This window comes from Choloepus didactylus, chromosome 11, assembly GCF_015220235.1.
Source record: "Choloepus didactylus isolate mChoDid1 chromosome 11, mChoDid1.pri, whole genome shotgun sequence".
NCBI lineage: Eukaryota > Metazoa > Chordata > Mammalia > Pilosa > Megalonychidae > Choloepus > Choloepus didactylus.
This window is the reverse complement of record NC_051317.1, coordinates 66531550-66547517: the sequence shown is the minus strand read 5'-3', so window position 1 is coordinate 66547517 and position 15968 is coordinate 66531550. Positions and strand designations below refer to the sequence as shown.

At 39.6% G+C, this 15968-nt stretch overlaps 1 protein-coding gene across 9 annotated transcripts in view; it reads right to left on the bottom strand.

Annotated features, from left to right (window-relative positions):
* The window catches only part of OSMR (oncostatin M receptor), an 82426-nt gene extending 78993 nt beyond the window's left edge, over positions 1–3433 (bottom strand). For 2 of the 9 annotated variants that reach the window (XM_037798816.1, XM_037798817.1), the window contains exon 1: positions 2810–3411. The gene's annotated coding sequence lies outside the window, so the exon portion shown is untranslated. Of the gene's footprint in view, positions 1–2610; positions 2637–2809 lie in introns of those variants that run through there. The other 7 variants (XR_005210902.1, XM_037798821.1, XM_037798818.1 and 4 more) reach the window with 7 other exon arrangements.
* Between the last annotated feature and the right edge of the window lie 12535 nt (positions 3434–15968).

Genomic DNA, 15968 nt, shown 5'->3' with positions numbered 1-15968 from the left:
GATGAAGCATAGAAATCATGAAGGAAAAGGTTTGCAGAATTGATCAGACAAACATTTAAAACTTCTGTATGGCAAAAGATAATTAAAAACAAAAGCTTTATACTAGGAGAAATATTTGCAACATCAATAACAGACAAAAGGATTAAGATCCAGAAAATGCAGAGTTTCTGCAATAAATAGGAATACAAAAAAACAACTCAGTAGGAAAATGGGCAACGGACATGAACAGATAATTCTCAGAACACAAATGGCCGATAATATAGAGAGATATTAAATCTCAACAGTAACTGCAACATGGAAATTAAAATGCAATATTTTGTTTCACTCATTTATCAGATTTACTAATTTAAAAAATAAAGGTAATAGTTGATGTTAGGAAGGATGAGGGGTAAGGGATTCTCATGTTTAAACTGGTACATCTTGGTGGGGAAGGGCAAGGAATGGTGCAATTTAGATGTCTGTATCTATCAAATTGAAAAAACCCTTCAACACAAGAATACCTCTCCTAGAATTCTCGTCCACAGAAACACACACGCTTCAGCACAAAGATGAATGTACAATATTCCCTGAAGCATTGTTATTAATGCCAAATAATTTTAAGCAACCCAATATCTATCAAGAAGGGAAAGGATGATAAATCATATTATTTCTACTTTAGAATACCACAGAGCCACAAACAAAACAGGTATGCAGACATGGAAAGATCTCTAAGACCCGGTTAATGAAGAAAGCAAATTGCACAATAATATGTATAGTTAAGACCTCATTTATATATTTAAAACATATGTATCTATACATATTACGCAAATATATAGAAAAGAAAAAACTCTTGGAATGGTATTTACCAAACTTAACATTCCCTCTCTGAATGAGACTAAGAAGTAATGCATTTAAATTTAATCCTAAATTTCATTTAATATACAGTTACGTCATTTGAATCTTTAATGAGAACATATTCAGGTATCACTTGTATTATTTAAAACATAAAACACACACAACCTGGAGTAAATATATGCTGAAGAACAAGTAGAACTAAAACAAGGAAGGCAGGCCATGAAGTCAAGGAACTTTTGTAGCTACAAGGAAGCCTGCTTGGAGGAAGGGTTTTCTCTAGCATATTTCTGTTTGGTTTTATGTTTTTTTCCCATTTCGCACCTTTTTTTTTGTTTTAAAATCAAGAAGGACATCCTCCCCCAGGGAGAGGAAGGCCAGTGCTCACTGTTCCTGTGAGCATGACAACAGTCACTGAGATTTCCTTTCACTAGAGCTGACAACACCCCATTTCAGTTCCACAAGGAAAGCTACCCCTTCCCCTTGTCAGATCACATTATCACTGACTCCTCTTTCAAAACCATAATGGGTTGTCCTGACTTGTTCCTTTTCTCTGGAGCAGAGGATTTTAAGTAACATCACAGGACTCTGGAACCTCCGTGCAACCTTTGTCTGCTCAGGTTAAAGAAAAAGGTAGAGGGAAAGAGACCCAGTTTCCCAGTGGGGCTAGAGCCCCAGCTGGACACCCCAGGCCAACCTGTTCTGTCAAAGCTGCGTTTGGTAGGAAAGGCTTAGACACATCAGGTGGGATACCAAGAGGCAGAACTGGGGCCAAGTGAAAAGGAGGCAAGTTAGTGTTGAGAATTAGCTCTGTCCAGCAACAAAATGTTAGGTGGTGAGCTCCCTGCCACTGGAGGCATCCCAGCATTTCTTAATGCTACTAGGGAAGAGGCCAAACTGAGCACCTCCTGAAGATTCTGAATAGGAAGATGTGATTGAGGTCCAGTGGTGTGTTGCAAAGCTCCAGGAATGATTCTGAGGCATGCAAAATTGGGAATCCCTTGTCACTCTTACTGTTTCGGTTCATTCAACATCACGGGTCTCTGAGTCCCTTTAAAAGCAGCCCAGGAGAGAGACAAAGCAGGACAATAATCAAGCACCACCCAGGCCTACTCCAAATGTGTCTCAGAGTTTGAGGTACAGCACAGATCTGAAACGCCAAAGCCAAATCCTGCCTCTGCCACTTGATAGCTGTGTAGCCATGGACAAGTTACTTAACCTCTCTCGGCCTTAGTTTCCTTACTGATAAAATGAGGATGACAATACTAATACCTACCTCACTGGCAAGTTGAAGTAAGTTAACATATCTAAAGTACTTAGAATACTACCTGGTATATAGTAAGTATGAACCATCATCATGGGACAAGGAAACTGAGACTATGAGGAGAAAAGTAATTTGATCCAAGTCCCAAAGTCAGTTATAGAGCTAGGACTAAGACCGGAAGTGTCTCTCTTCCCTCCCCCCCTCCCCGAGTCCCTTCTGACTCGAATTAAATGTACTACATTCAATTCCATCTTCTCCCTGCCTACATAGGGTCCCGCATTTACTGGAGTCCTTGAGTTGGAGAATAAAGTTGTTTACAAATCACTGAACCCCTTCAGGCCTTGGTTCCTTGTCTATAAAAAGTGGACGGGATGTTTGTTACAAATGCCAGGCACCTGCTGCGCAGCCAGCCAACTCGAGATGCTACTTGGATTCACGTCGCAAAAGACATAAGCAATAGGGGAGTCTGCCCCAGACACTACCGCCGAGTCACCGCCGGGATTTCCTCTCCTCACCTGCCCGCGAGCGTCTCCGCTCCTAGGTCTAAACACCGACGGGGCGGGGGTGAGGGCGGAGGAGGAGGGAGATCCCGGGGGTGGCCGCTCCTTCGGGTGGGTGCGATGGGGGACAGCAACTAACAACCACGGCAGAGTGCTGAGAGGGAGACAAGAGTCCATCAAATGGGAATTTTAATCCAACAAACTTTTCACCCACCCGCTGAGGATGTGGCCGTAGAAGCAGGGAGGGAGGTGTGGGGAATCCTGCGGTGTGCGCTCCGTAATAAATTACTCTTCAGCGTTACGCACCAGGTAGGGCCAGCGGCGAGGACCCCGAAAAGCACCGTCGGGGAGTGGATCGAGCCCCCGGGCACACGGCGGCGCCGAGGAGCGAGGGCGGGCGGCCGCCCTTCCGGCCGCGTCCCGCCGGGAACCGTGTGCCAAGTTTTCCGAGTCTTCGCCGTCGCCCGTGGGCACAGTAACCCGGGGAGGCGGGCCGCGGGCTGCGCGACCCAGCGCGGGGGGCGCGCGAGAAGGGGCGCCGGCGTCCCCGGGGTACTCACGCCGTCGGCGTCGCGCTCCGAGCGGGGCCGAGTCCGCGGCGGCGCGGGGAGGGGGAGGTGCGGGTGTAGACGCCGGTGCGGACGTCGGTGTGGACGCGCAGAGGCGGCCTGGCGCCCGCGCCCGGGCTATGAATCAGCTGCGGGGTGAGCGCCTAGGGGCGGGAGTTACGGGAAAGCCACGGGGGAGGGAACAGGGGTGAGGACTTTTGCAATTTCCCGTCTTGCTCCCAACTCTTGGGGCTCCTGGGACCCACAGGAATTCGCCTCCGAGACCCGGACTTGGCGGACCGGCAGGGCCCGGGGTGGGGGTGTGGGAGGCGGCGGGTGGTGAAAGGAAGTGGGAGAGGCCTGGGAAGGGTAAGTGGAAATCGAAAACTCCGCGGGCAGAGGCGTCCTGCCCCACGCGGCACTTCTCCGCCACCGCGGTTCCCGGGAGGGAAGCCGAGGGACCGAGGAAGGTCAGGTGTTTAACCTCCTGGGCCACTTGTTACCCACTAGTTATCTCAGCCTAAAGAGAACCCCTTAGCCTTCCCAGCAGAAAATCTTCAGGCAAAAGACAAGCCCTCCAGCAAAACTTCTGCCCTTCGTCTTCATTTGGGGTTTAGGGCAATAAAAATGTATTTGAACAGATTGTTCTAGGACTTCCGTCCGCTCTTAGAAACTCCTGTCAGGGACTTAAAAGTTTCCTTTGCAGCAGCAGTCCCGAAGCCTTCACTTCAGAAAGAATCGTTTATCTGTATGCTGCAACATGGCTTGCTTTTCCTCTTAAAATGCCGCTCACTCTTAGTACTGTGTTGAGCTCTATTTGAAATACATATTTGCTCTAGTTATATGATAGGACAGTATATAACTAATAATATATAGATCGGTGACGGAAGCCAGCATCAACTTTTGGAGTCGGTATAGAAATCACCCTAATAGCGCTCCTTCAGTTGCAGCCTCGGACCCAAAGAGGAGAGTGGAGGGGCCAAGGTCCACGCAGTGTCTGGGAGAGTGGCCTGTCTGGATGCTCAGCAGCTGGCAGCCTTGCTCGTGGTCAGCTAAGGGGATCTGGTTCGTGTTTGGGGATCCTGGAAAGGATCACAAGTGGAAAGTACCAAGTGTGAGCAAGAAGGGTTGACTATGAATTCTTAGAACTCCTTCTTCAATTAACTGGATGGCTTAGAATAATGTCAGATTCAGCGTAAGTATTACTTGTATGTTTTCCACATTTTTTTGTTCCACTCCATGTAATCTTAGGTAAAGAATGTTTTTTTTGAGGACAGCATACACTTAGTACCTAATGGTGTCATGAAGACTGTAACTGAGAATTAACAAATAAAATTATAGTTTACTGAACTTTTAGATGTTTATTAATCTGAAATATTGTAATGTGGCCAAAAGGTAAAAAAGAAATTGTAACTGTTATAACTTGCTGAACTGTAGCCCAGATACCTTGATGCTTTGCTTTGTAACTATAACTGAATAGCCTCATAATAATCTAGTGATCCTGTACTTGTTTTGTGATTCCATTAATAGCCCCTTTAACGTCTACTAATGAAAAAACTTAAACTAACCCATTCCAATTCCTTCCTTATTGTGCTAGTTAGGGCCCGTTCTAACCAAAGCTGGCCCACCTAACATGTGCAGTAGTTCAAAACTTTAACCTGTAGTAACCTATACCTCATTGTAATACTAAAAATCACACCCATAATTGTATTAAGCTGCCATTTTCCTTGCCTATGTCCTATGACCAAGTATGTAAACTGTCTGCACATGCTCCATCGTTAGACTATCGCTAATCTGGTCATCTCAAATCACTGTGCACATTATCGTAAGCACACCTTTGCCAAGATGCTCTAAAACTCTCAGAAATTTTCCAGTTTGGGGAGATAGTACTGAGGCCTGCAAGCCTCCTGTTCTCCTTGCTTGGCACTTTGCAGTAAAAGCTCTTTCTCTCTTTGAAATCCCAGTGTCATAGACTGGCTGTTATGTGCTTCAGGCAGCAAACCTGGCCTGGCAACAAGACCACGGTGCATAGTAAATATTTGATGAGAATGAAGAAAAGGTACTTCTGTCTAAATAAATGTATGATCCTTTGCCACACCTCTCATTACTTTAAAAAAAAGAAAGTTCTCTGAGAGTCCATTACTTTAGCCATTTACATGGCTATGGAATCTGTCAATTCCCCAAGGGTTAGGAAGGCTTTCTGATTCTGTATTTCACAGAGTGCAAAAAAATACTAATTTCTTGATGGAAACAGTTCATAGGAGGCTGTTTTATAGCAGATGAGATAAAACAAATAAAAAACACTCAATTAATGAAGAATTTCTACAAAGTGAGTCTTGCCTTTGAGCTCCTACTGCAATTGAAGGAAACTGAGGTGCAATAAAAAATTTAATGCCGACACAAAGTTCATTTATATTGTGCACCTTTCTAATTTTTTCAATTTATCTCTTTTTTCTTGAGTCCAGTTACTATAGCACCTTTAAATTTATGAGAATAATATTAGCGTCATAAAGTTTATTGAGCTAAGAATTTAGATGCCCATCCTTGCTTCACATTGACAAGATTGTGTTGTGAAATAGGTGTTTATTCTGTTCCATTTGGCACTCCTTCCTGTGCACTCGCTTCCTTTTGATGTCATTGGTATAACTCTCTTCCTCTTCCCTGTTTTCCTGACATTTTTTCTCAGTCATCTTGAGTTTCTTTCCTCAGGCTCCATCCTTGACATTTTTCCCTTAATCCACTCAGTCTCCTGAATGATCACATCCATGCCCATGATTTCAGGGATCTCTTCTCATCACTCGCAAATCTTCCTACCCACTGCATTTATTTCACCTGAGCTACAGACCAATTTATTTACACTTCAAGATCATGATCTTCAAAATCAAACTCTGCTTTTCCCCACTTGATGCTCATATTAAGTGAATGGTCATACCTTTAATTTAGATACCAAATCCAGAAACTTGCGAATTTTCCCAGTTTCCAGCCTCCCTCATCTTTTCCTCTTCCACCAGGAAGTCTCCTATGTGTATCTGTTTCAGGGGAGGCAGGAACAGCATGTACCTTATCCAGCCCATACACCTTCTCAGAGGCAAGGTAGTTCTGTAATTGTTGGTAACGTGATATATGTATATAATGTCCACTATGTAAACTCTGAAACACAATTTTGATTCTAATTGTTTAAACATCTATAATTACATGCTGGGAAGTATTTGGTAGCCAAAACTGTAGCTTGAAGGAATCAGGTGGTTTTTGAAGAAATAGCTTCCTCAATTAAGCAGTGGATTATGCTCTTTAAAATCACCCTCATCTATAAGAATACTGCATTTTGTTGGCATCCTATATTTGACATGTAAAGATTCACTTTTAGGTCTTAAAGTGTGCTGCTCTGATTATGGTTGGTGGTGTTAGCACTATTTTTAAGAAAACTTAATGAAAATTTAAATGCTATTTTGTACATGTATTCCTGTATTGTGAAAAACTTAAATAGGCCTTTTGAAAAATTTTTAATCTGAAATTTATCATAAAGCTTGATTAGAGACTTCTGTCACTTCCAAATACCCAAAAAGGGACCCAGCAATGACAAAGCAAGATGCTGAGTATAAGAGAACTTCCACATTTTATAATTTCAGGGGATTTGCTAGAATTACTTAATTATGAATTGCTTTTCTTTCAAAATCGGTTATGGGAATTTAAGTTAGGGATAGGATTGTCCTTCACAATTCTAAAGGAGTCACTTGAACTAGATATTAGTTGAAGATTGATTTATACATTGACAAGTTTCACTCCCTCCTGGATGACATAATTCTGATTGCACCTTGTTCCAGGAATCAGACAATGGGGAGAACCTTCTGGATCTTTTCCCCCCCGTGGGCATTAGGGAGAAAGTTGAATATGTGTTTGTTTTAGATAACTGCTTTTATTCTTTTGGCATATGGTTATGAGACTAAATAAATGGGAGTACAGTAGTTAATGCTAAAGGATAGATCATTGTGAACGGAAAGAGGAAAGCACTTTGGGGGAAATTAGGAACTTTGGGGACTTTTGAAAATTATTGCTCAGGTTCCAAAATAAGTCAACAGTTTTATTTATTTTTAAAATTGCGTCTCTTAGAGACAGCATATAGTTGGGACTCTTTTTAAAAAACCCATTCTGACAGTCTTTGTATTTAATTTCATTGCAGTGTTTAGCACATTTACATTTAAGGCAATTATTATTATTGTTAGGTGTCCCTTTCTACTGTTTTCTGTTTTTTTACCATCCAATATTTGTTCTTTTATTCCTCCTTTACTGTCTCCTTTTGGATTGTGTGAATATTTTTTAGAATTCCATTTGAATTTGCCTTTTGGTCTTTTGCTTTTCCTCTTTGCATGTTTTTTTAGTGTTTACTCTACTGACTTCAAAATACATGCTAATTTCCACTGTCTACTTGACTTAATACTGTACTATTTCAAATAACAGGTCCATTTAACCACACACTCCCATCCTTATGCTATCATTGTAATAGCCTTTACATCTATAGACGTGATAAAACCCACCATGTGATATATATTTTAAAGAAATTAGGAGGAATAGTCTGTTATTTTTACCTACATATTTACTTTCTGCAATGTTATTCGATCCTTCTCAAACTTGCCTATCATTTCCCTAGTCTAAATAACTTCCTTTACCATTTCATTTAATATGGGTCAATTAGAGATACAGTCTCATAGTTTCATTTCATCAGAAATTTCTCTTATTTCACTTCCATCCTTGAGGGATATTTTCACTGGATATAGAATTCTATGTTGTTGGCTCATTTTTTTAATGTTATGATTTATTCAGGTTGTCTGTTTCTTCTTTTTTCCTTATTAGAGAAGTTGTGGGCTTGCAGAACAATCATGCATGAAATAAAGGATTCCCATATGCCACTCCACCACCTTTCATTGGTGTGGAACATTTGTTACAACTAATGATAGCAGCTTTTAATAATTGTACTATTAATTAAAGTCCATGGTTTAACTTGGAGTTCCCTATTTGTGTAGTATAATTCCATGAATTTAAAAAAAAAATTTGTTCTGCTTCCATTTATACAATCTAACATTTCCCCTTTTACACATATTCAGATATATATATTTCAGTGCTGTTAATTACATTCACAATGTTGTGCTAACATCACCACCATCCATTACCAAAGTATTTCCATCATTCCAAATACGAACCCTATGAATTTTAAACCTTAACTTCCCATTCCCTATCCCCACCCCTGGAAACCCATATTCTAGATTCTAATGCTATGAGTTTGCTTATTCTAATTGTTTCAAGTCAGTGAGATCATACAATATTTGTCCTTTTGCTGGGATTGCCAGGTTATATGGTAGTTCTATACACAGCTTTCTGAAGAACCACCAAACTGTCTTCCATAGCAGCTGCATGATTTTACATTGCCACCAGCAATGACTGTTTTCCTGTTTCTCCACATCATCTCCAACACTTGTTATTTACCATTTTTTTTAATAACAGCTATTCTGATGTGTATGCAATGGTATCTCATTGTGGTTTTGATTTGCATTTCCCTGATGGCTAATGATGTGCATATTTTCATGTGCTTTCTGGCCATTTGTGTGTCTTCTTTGGAGAGAAGTCTTCTCAAGTCTTGTGCCCATTTTTAAATTGAGTTGTTTGTATTTTTGTTGCTAAGTTGAAGGATTTCTTTATATATTGTGGACATAATTCTTTATCAGACATGTGGTTTCCAAGTATTTTCTCCCATTGTGTAGGCTGTCTTTTTACTTTCATGGTAAAGTCCTTTGAGGAACAAAAGTTTTTTATTTTGATGTGGTCCCATTTATCTATTTTTTCTTTTGTTGCTTGTGCTTTGGGTGTCAAGTCTAAGAAACCATTGGCTATCACAAGGTCCTGAAGATGCTTCCCTACGTTTTATTCTAGGAGTTTCATAGTTCTAGTTCTTATACCAAGGTCTTAGATCCTGTTCCAGTTTTCTAACGCTGCTGTTTTGCAAAACAACAGAAGTGGATTGGCTTTTATAAAGGCGGTTTATTGGATTACAAAGTTACAGTCTTAAGGCCATAAAGTGTCCAAGATAAGGCTTTTCCATTTATGCAGAGAAGATTTTCAGAATTTTGACTGGGATTGCATTGAATTTATTAATCGCTTTGGGTAGTGTGCTGGTTTATATATATTATGTCCTCCAGAAAAAGCCGTATTCTTTAATGCAGTCTTATGGGGGCAGATGTATTAGTGTTGATTAGGTTGGAACCTTCTGATTGAGTGTTTCCATAGAAGTGTGGCCCCGCCCATTTGGGATGGGTCTTGATTAGTTCACTGGAGTCCTATGAAAAGAGCTCACAAACAGAGGGCCCTCAGAGCAACTGAGAGTGACATTTTGAAGAGGAGCTACAGCCAAGAGGGACACTTTGAAGAATGCACAAGAGCTGAGAGTGGAGCTGGAACACAACCTGGGATCAGCAGACACCAGCCATGTGCCTTCCCAGCTAACAGAGGTTTTCCAGATGCCAGTGGCCTTTCTCCAGTGAAGGTACCCTATTGTTGATGCCTTACCTTGGACTTAAGACTGTAACTTTGTAATCCAATAACCCCCCTTTATAGAAGCCAATCAATTTCTGGTATTTTGCACAATGGCAACATTAGCAAACTGGAACAGGTAGTATTGACATCTTAACAAAATTTTGTCTTCCTATCCATGAACATGGAATACCTTTCCATTTATTTAGGTGTTCTTTAATTTTTTGTACCAATGTTTTATAGTTTACTGTGTACAAGTCCTTTACATCCTTTGTTAGATTTATTCCTAGATATTTGATTCTTTTAGTTGCTTAGTGAATAAAATTTTTTGTTGATTTTTTTCCAATTGTTCATTTCTTATGTATAGAAATACTACTGATTTTGGGGTATTGATCTTGTACCCTGCCACTATGCTGAATTCATTAATTAGCTATAGTAGCTTTGTTGTGGATTTTTCAGGGTTTTATGTATATATGATCATATCACCTGCAAACAGAGAAAGTTTTACTTCTTCCTTTCCAATTTGGATGCCTTTTATTTATTTCTCTTGCCTAATTGCTCTGGCAAGAACTTCCAGTATAATGTTGAATAACAGTGGTGACTGTTGGGTCTCCTTGTCTTGTTCCTGATTTTAGAGGGAAAGCTTTCAGTCTTTTAACAATAAGTAGGATATTATCTGTGGGCTTTTCTTATATGCCCTTTTTCAAGCTTGGAAGTTTCCTTCTTTTCCTAGTTTTCTAAGTGATTTTATCAAGAAAGTTTGCTGTATTTTGTCAAACACCTTTCCTATGTCCAATGTGATGATCATGCTTTTTTTTTTTATCCTTCATTTGGTAAATGTGGCAGATTATGTAAATTGATTTTCTTATGTTGAACCAACCTTTTATACCAAGGATAAATCCCATTTGATCATGGTGTATAACTCTTTTAATATACTGTTGGATTCAGTTTGTTGGCATTTTGTTGAGGATTTTTGCATCTGTATTCAAAAGAGATATTGAGCTTACTTTTCTTTTCTTGTGGTATCTTTGTCTGGCTTTGGTATGAAGTGATGTTGGCCTTGTAGAATGAGTCAGGGAGTATTCCCTTCTCTTCAATTTTTTTTGGAAGTGTTTGAGCAGAATTGGAACCAAGTCTTCTTGGAATGTTTGGTAGAATTCCCCTGTGAAACCATCTGGTTCTGGGCAACAAACTTTTTTGACTACTGATTCAATCTCTTTACTTGTAATTGGTTTTTCTGAGATCTTCTATTTCTTCTTAAGTCAGTGTAGGTAGTTTTGTGTTTCTAAGAATTTGTCCATTTCACTTAGGTTATTTAATTTATTGGCATATGGCTGTTCATAGTATCCAATTAATAGTCCTTTTTATTTTAGTGGGATGAGCAGTAATGTTCCCCTTTTCATTTCTGTTGTCATTATTTGTATCCTCTCCTTTTTCCTTTGTCAGTCTAGCTAAAAGGTTGTCAATTTTGTTGTCTTTTCAAAGGACTAACTTTTACTTTTATTGATTCTCTCTATTATTTTGTTGTCTTCTATTTCATTTATCTCTGCTGTAATCTTTATTATTTCCTTCCTCTGCTTGATTTGTGTTTAGTTTGCTCTTCTTTTTCTGATTCTTCCAGTTTTGAGATTAAGTCTGTGATTTGAAATCTTCCTTCTTTTTTAATGTAAGTGTTTAGAGCTAAAAATTTCCTTCTCAGCACTGCCTTCACTGCATTCCGTACATATTGGTATCTGGTATTTTCATTTTCATTTGTCAAGATATTTCCTAATTTTGCTTCTGATTTCTACTTTCACCCATTAGTTGTTTAAGAGTGTGTTATTTAATTTTCACATATTTGTGAATTTTCCCTTTCTCCCCTTGTTATTGATTTATAGCTTCATTTTGTTGTGGTCAGAGAACACACATTGTATGATTCCAATATTTTTTAATTTATTGAGACTTGTTTTGTGACCAACATATGGTCTATCCTGGAAAATGACCTATATGCACTTGAGAAGAATGTGTATTCTGTTTTCATTGGGTGCAATGTTCTATATATGTCTGTTAGGTCTACTGGTTTAGTGTATCACTAAAGTCCTGTATTTCATTATTGATCTTCTGACTAGATGTTCTATCACATTATTGAGAGTGGTGTGTTAAAAATCTCTTACTGTTAATGTATATCCAGCAATTTCTCCCTTCAAATCTGTCACTATTTGCTTCATACATTTTGTGGCTCTGCTGTTAGACACATACATAATTTTTACATCTTCCTGATGGTATGTAATGACCATCTGTGTCCCTCATAATTGTTTTTGACTCAAAATCTGTTTTCTGGTATTTAAAGGCCTCCCAGCTCTCTTTTGGTTACTACATGCATGGTATATTTTTTCCCATCCTTTCACCCTCAACCTATTTTTTTGACTTTAAGTGAATCTCTTGCAGACAGCATAGAGTTGGGCATGCTGTATTTTTAATCCATTCTGCCAATCTCTGCCTTTTGACTGAAGAGTTTAATCCATTTACATTTAAAGCCACTACTGATAATACAGGTCTTTCTTCTGCCATTTGTTATTTAGCCTTTATAAATCTTATATCTTTTTTGTCCCTCACTTCTGTTTAAGGCTACTTTTATATTCATTTGCTGTCTTGTGTTGTACCATATTGAGTGCCTTTTCATTTCTATCTGGATGTATTTTTCATCTGTTTTCCATATTAAAATTTAACATCCTAAATATATTGTAATTATAGTTGGTTTGATACCAACTTAACTTCAATTGCATGCACATTTACTTTTCCTATAACTTTCTGTCCCCCTACCATTTTTTGTAATTGTTACCACTTATGTATTTGTACATTGCATGTCCAAAAACCTAGATTTATTATTATTTGTTATGCATTTGCATTTTAGTACCTGTAGGAAGTAAGAAGTGGAGTTGCATACCAAACAGTACAATACAATAGTACAAGCATTTATAATTACCCAAATGGTTACTGTTCTAGTTTGCTAATGTTACCAGAATGCAAAACACCAGAGATGGATTGGCTTTTTTTTTTAATTTTTATTGAGATTGTTCAGATACCATACAATTATCCAAAGATCCAAAGTGTACAATCAGTTGCCCCTGGCACCCTCATACAGCTGTGCATCCATCACAGCACTTAATTTTTGTTCAATTTTTAGAAAATTTTCATTACTCCAGACAAGAAATAAAGTGAAAGATGAAAAAAGAAAAAAAAAAAGAAAAGGAAACTCTAATCCTCCCATATCCCTAACCATCCCCCGTCAATTGTTGACTCGTAGTGTTGGTATAGTACGTTTGTTAATGTTTATGAAAGAATGTTGAAATACTACTAACTATAGTATATAGTTTGCAGTAGGTGTATATTTCTTCCCTATATGCCCCTCTATTATTAACTTCTAGTTGTATTGTCATACATTTGTTCTGGTTCATGGAAGAGTTTTCTAATATTTGTACAGTTAATCATGGACATTGACCACCATAGGATTCAGTTTTATACATTCCCATCTTTTGACCTCCAACTTTCCTTCTGGTGACATATATGACTCTGAGCTTCCCCTTTCCGCCTTATTCACACGCCATTTGGCACTGTTAGTTATTCTCACATATTTCTACCAACACCTGTTCATTTCCAAACATTTAAGTTCATCCTAGTTGAACATTCTGCTCATACTAAACAACCGCTCCCCATTCTTAAGCCTCATCCAATATCTTGGTACCTTATATTTCATGTCTATGAGTTTACATATTATAATTAGTTCTTATCAGTGAGACCCTGCAATATATGTCCTTATGTGTCTGGCTTATTTCACTCACTATATTGCCCTTGAGGTTTTGCCATCAAATCATTTTTTTTTTTAAGATGGTTTTGTTCACACACCATACATTCCATCCTAAATAACAATCAATGATTCTCTGTATGGTCACATATTTATGTGTTCACCACCTTCACCACTATCTACATCAGGGCATCTACATTTCTTCCATAAGGCAGGAGGGAGAGTCAAAGAAGGTAGAGAGACTAAAGAAAGAGGAAAAAAAATGATAGCTAGGAAGTAGCAAAAGGAAAAGTAACCTTAAATCAAAGTAGAGTAAAGAGTCAGACAACACCACCAATGTCAAGTCTCTGACATGCCTCCCCTATCCCCCCCTCTTATCTGCATTTACCTTGGTAAATTGCCTTTGTTACATTAAAGGAAACACAATACAATGATTCTATTAGTTACAGTCTCTAGTTTATGCTCATTGCATCCCTCCCCCAATGCCTCCCCATTTTTAACATCTTGCAAGGTTGACATTTGCTTGTTCTTCCTCGTAAAAGAACATATTTGTACATTTTATCACAACTGTTGAACACTCTAGATTTCACCAAGTTACATAGTCCCATTCTTTATCTTTCCTCCTTTCTTCTGCTGTCTCACATGCTCCCAACCTTCCTCTCTCAACTGTATTCATAGTTATCTTTGTTCAGCGTACTTATATTGCTGTGCTACCATTTCCCAAAATTGTGTTCCAAAAACCATGCACTCCTGTCTTCTCCTATCACTCTGTAGTGCTCTCTTTAGTATTTCCTGTAGGGCAGGTGTCTTGTTCACAAAATCTCTCATTGTCTGTCTGTCAGAAAATATTTTGAGGTCTCCCTCATATTTGAAGGACAGCTTTGCTGGATATAGGATTCTTGGTTGGCAGTTTTTCTCTTTCAGTACTTAAATATATCACACCACTTCCTTCTTGCCTCCATGGTTTCAGCTGGGAGATCCATACATAGTCTTATAAAGCTTCCTTTGTATGTGATGTATTGCTTTTCTCTTGCTGCTTTCAGGATTCTTTTTGTCTTTACATTTGATAATCTGATTATTAAGTGTCTTGGTGTAGGCCTATTCAGATCTGTTCTGTTTGGAGTACGCTGTGCTTCTTGGATCTGTAATTTTATGTCTTTCATAAGAGATGGGAATTTTTCATTGATTATTTCCTCTATTATTGCCTCTGCCCCTTTTCTCTTCTCTTCTCCTTCTGGGACACCAATGATATGTAGATTCTTGTACTTTGTTTCATCTTTAAGTTCCCAGAGATGTTGCTCATATTTTTTCATTCTTTTCTCCATCTGCTCCTTTGTGTGTAGGCTTTCAGGTGTTTTGTTCTCCAGTTCCTGAGTGTTTTCTTCTGCCTCTTGAGATCTGCTGTTGTATGTTTCCATTGTGTCTTTTGTCTCCTGTGTTGTGCCTTTCACTTCCATAGATTCTACTAGTTGGTTTTTTGAACTTTTGCTTTTTGCCTTATGTATGCCCAGTGTTTTCTTTACAGCCTCTATCTCTTTTGCAAAATCTTCCCTAAACTTTTTGAATTTATTTAGCATTAGTTGTTTAGATTCCTGTATCTCAGTTGAAGTGTATGTTTGGTCCTTTGACTGGGCCATAGCTTCGCCCCTCTTAGTGTAGGTTGTAGCCTTCTTTTGTCCAGGCATCTGACCTCCCAGGCCACCCCAATCAGGTTTTCCCAGATGAGAACAGGCTCAGGTCACAGAAGGAGAAAATATTCAGCACCCGGTCTCCCTGATGGTTTTTCTTAGAGGGCTGACACATGTGCTTTTCTGCCTGGCAGGTGCACCTGTCAGCCTGTCACCGGCTGGTGAAAGGGGGGTGTGGCCTGTGACTCTCCTCCCCCAGGCTTTGGGGTCCGGTTCCGGAAAAGCGGGCCATAGAGCTGGGCCCCTCCCTTTCCTCTTGGGAAACTATGCCACCTCCAGAGATGTCATCTGCATATCAATAAGTTCTTTGTTTCTCTGACTCTGCTGATCAAAGTGTTTTGATTTTAAAATGGCTGAGGCTGTCTTTACTGCAAAGCACTGCAGGCTGAAAATGGCTGAGGTTTTCTCCACAGAGAGAGAAAGGGACAGAAAAGCTCCCAGGTTCACCCGTCAGCCAGAGATAGCACCCGATGCTCTGGGCTCCCTGTCCTGAGACAGATATGTCCCCTGCCTCTCCCAAGGTCAGTTGTCACCAAAAGCCTCTGTCTGCTTGTTGAGAATTTGCTGTCTGTATTGAGCAGTTACCATTAAAACCCCAGTTGGAGCTGAGCTGAGAGAGTGCTGCACTCTAGCACCATGAGGCTTCCATGAGGGAGGGTCTCAGCTCTCGGCTCTCAGCGTGGGTCCGCAGTTTTACTTAGATTTTATGCTGCGATCTCGGGCATTCCTCCCAATTTAGGTTGGTGAATGATGAGTGGACAGTCACGTTTGTCTCCCTGCAGTTATTCCAGGTCATTTACTAGTTTTTTGGTCATTTATGAATTGTTCTGG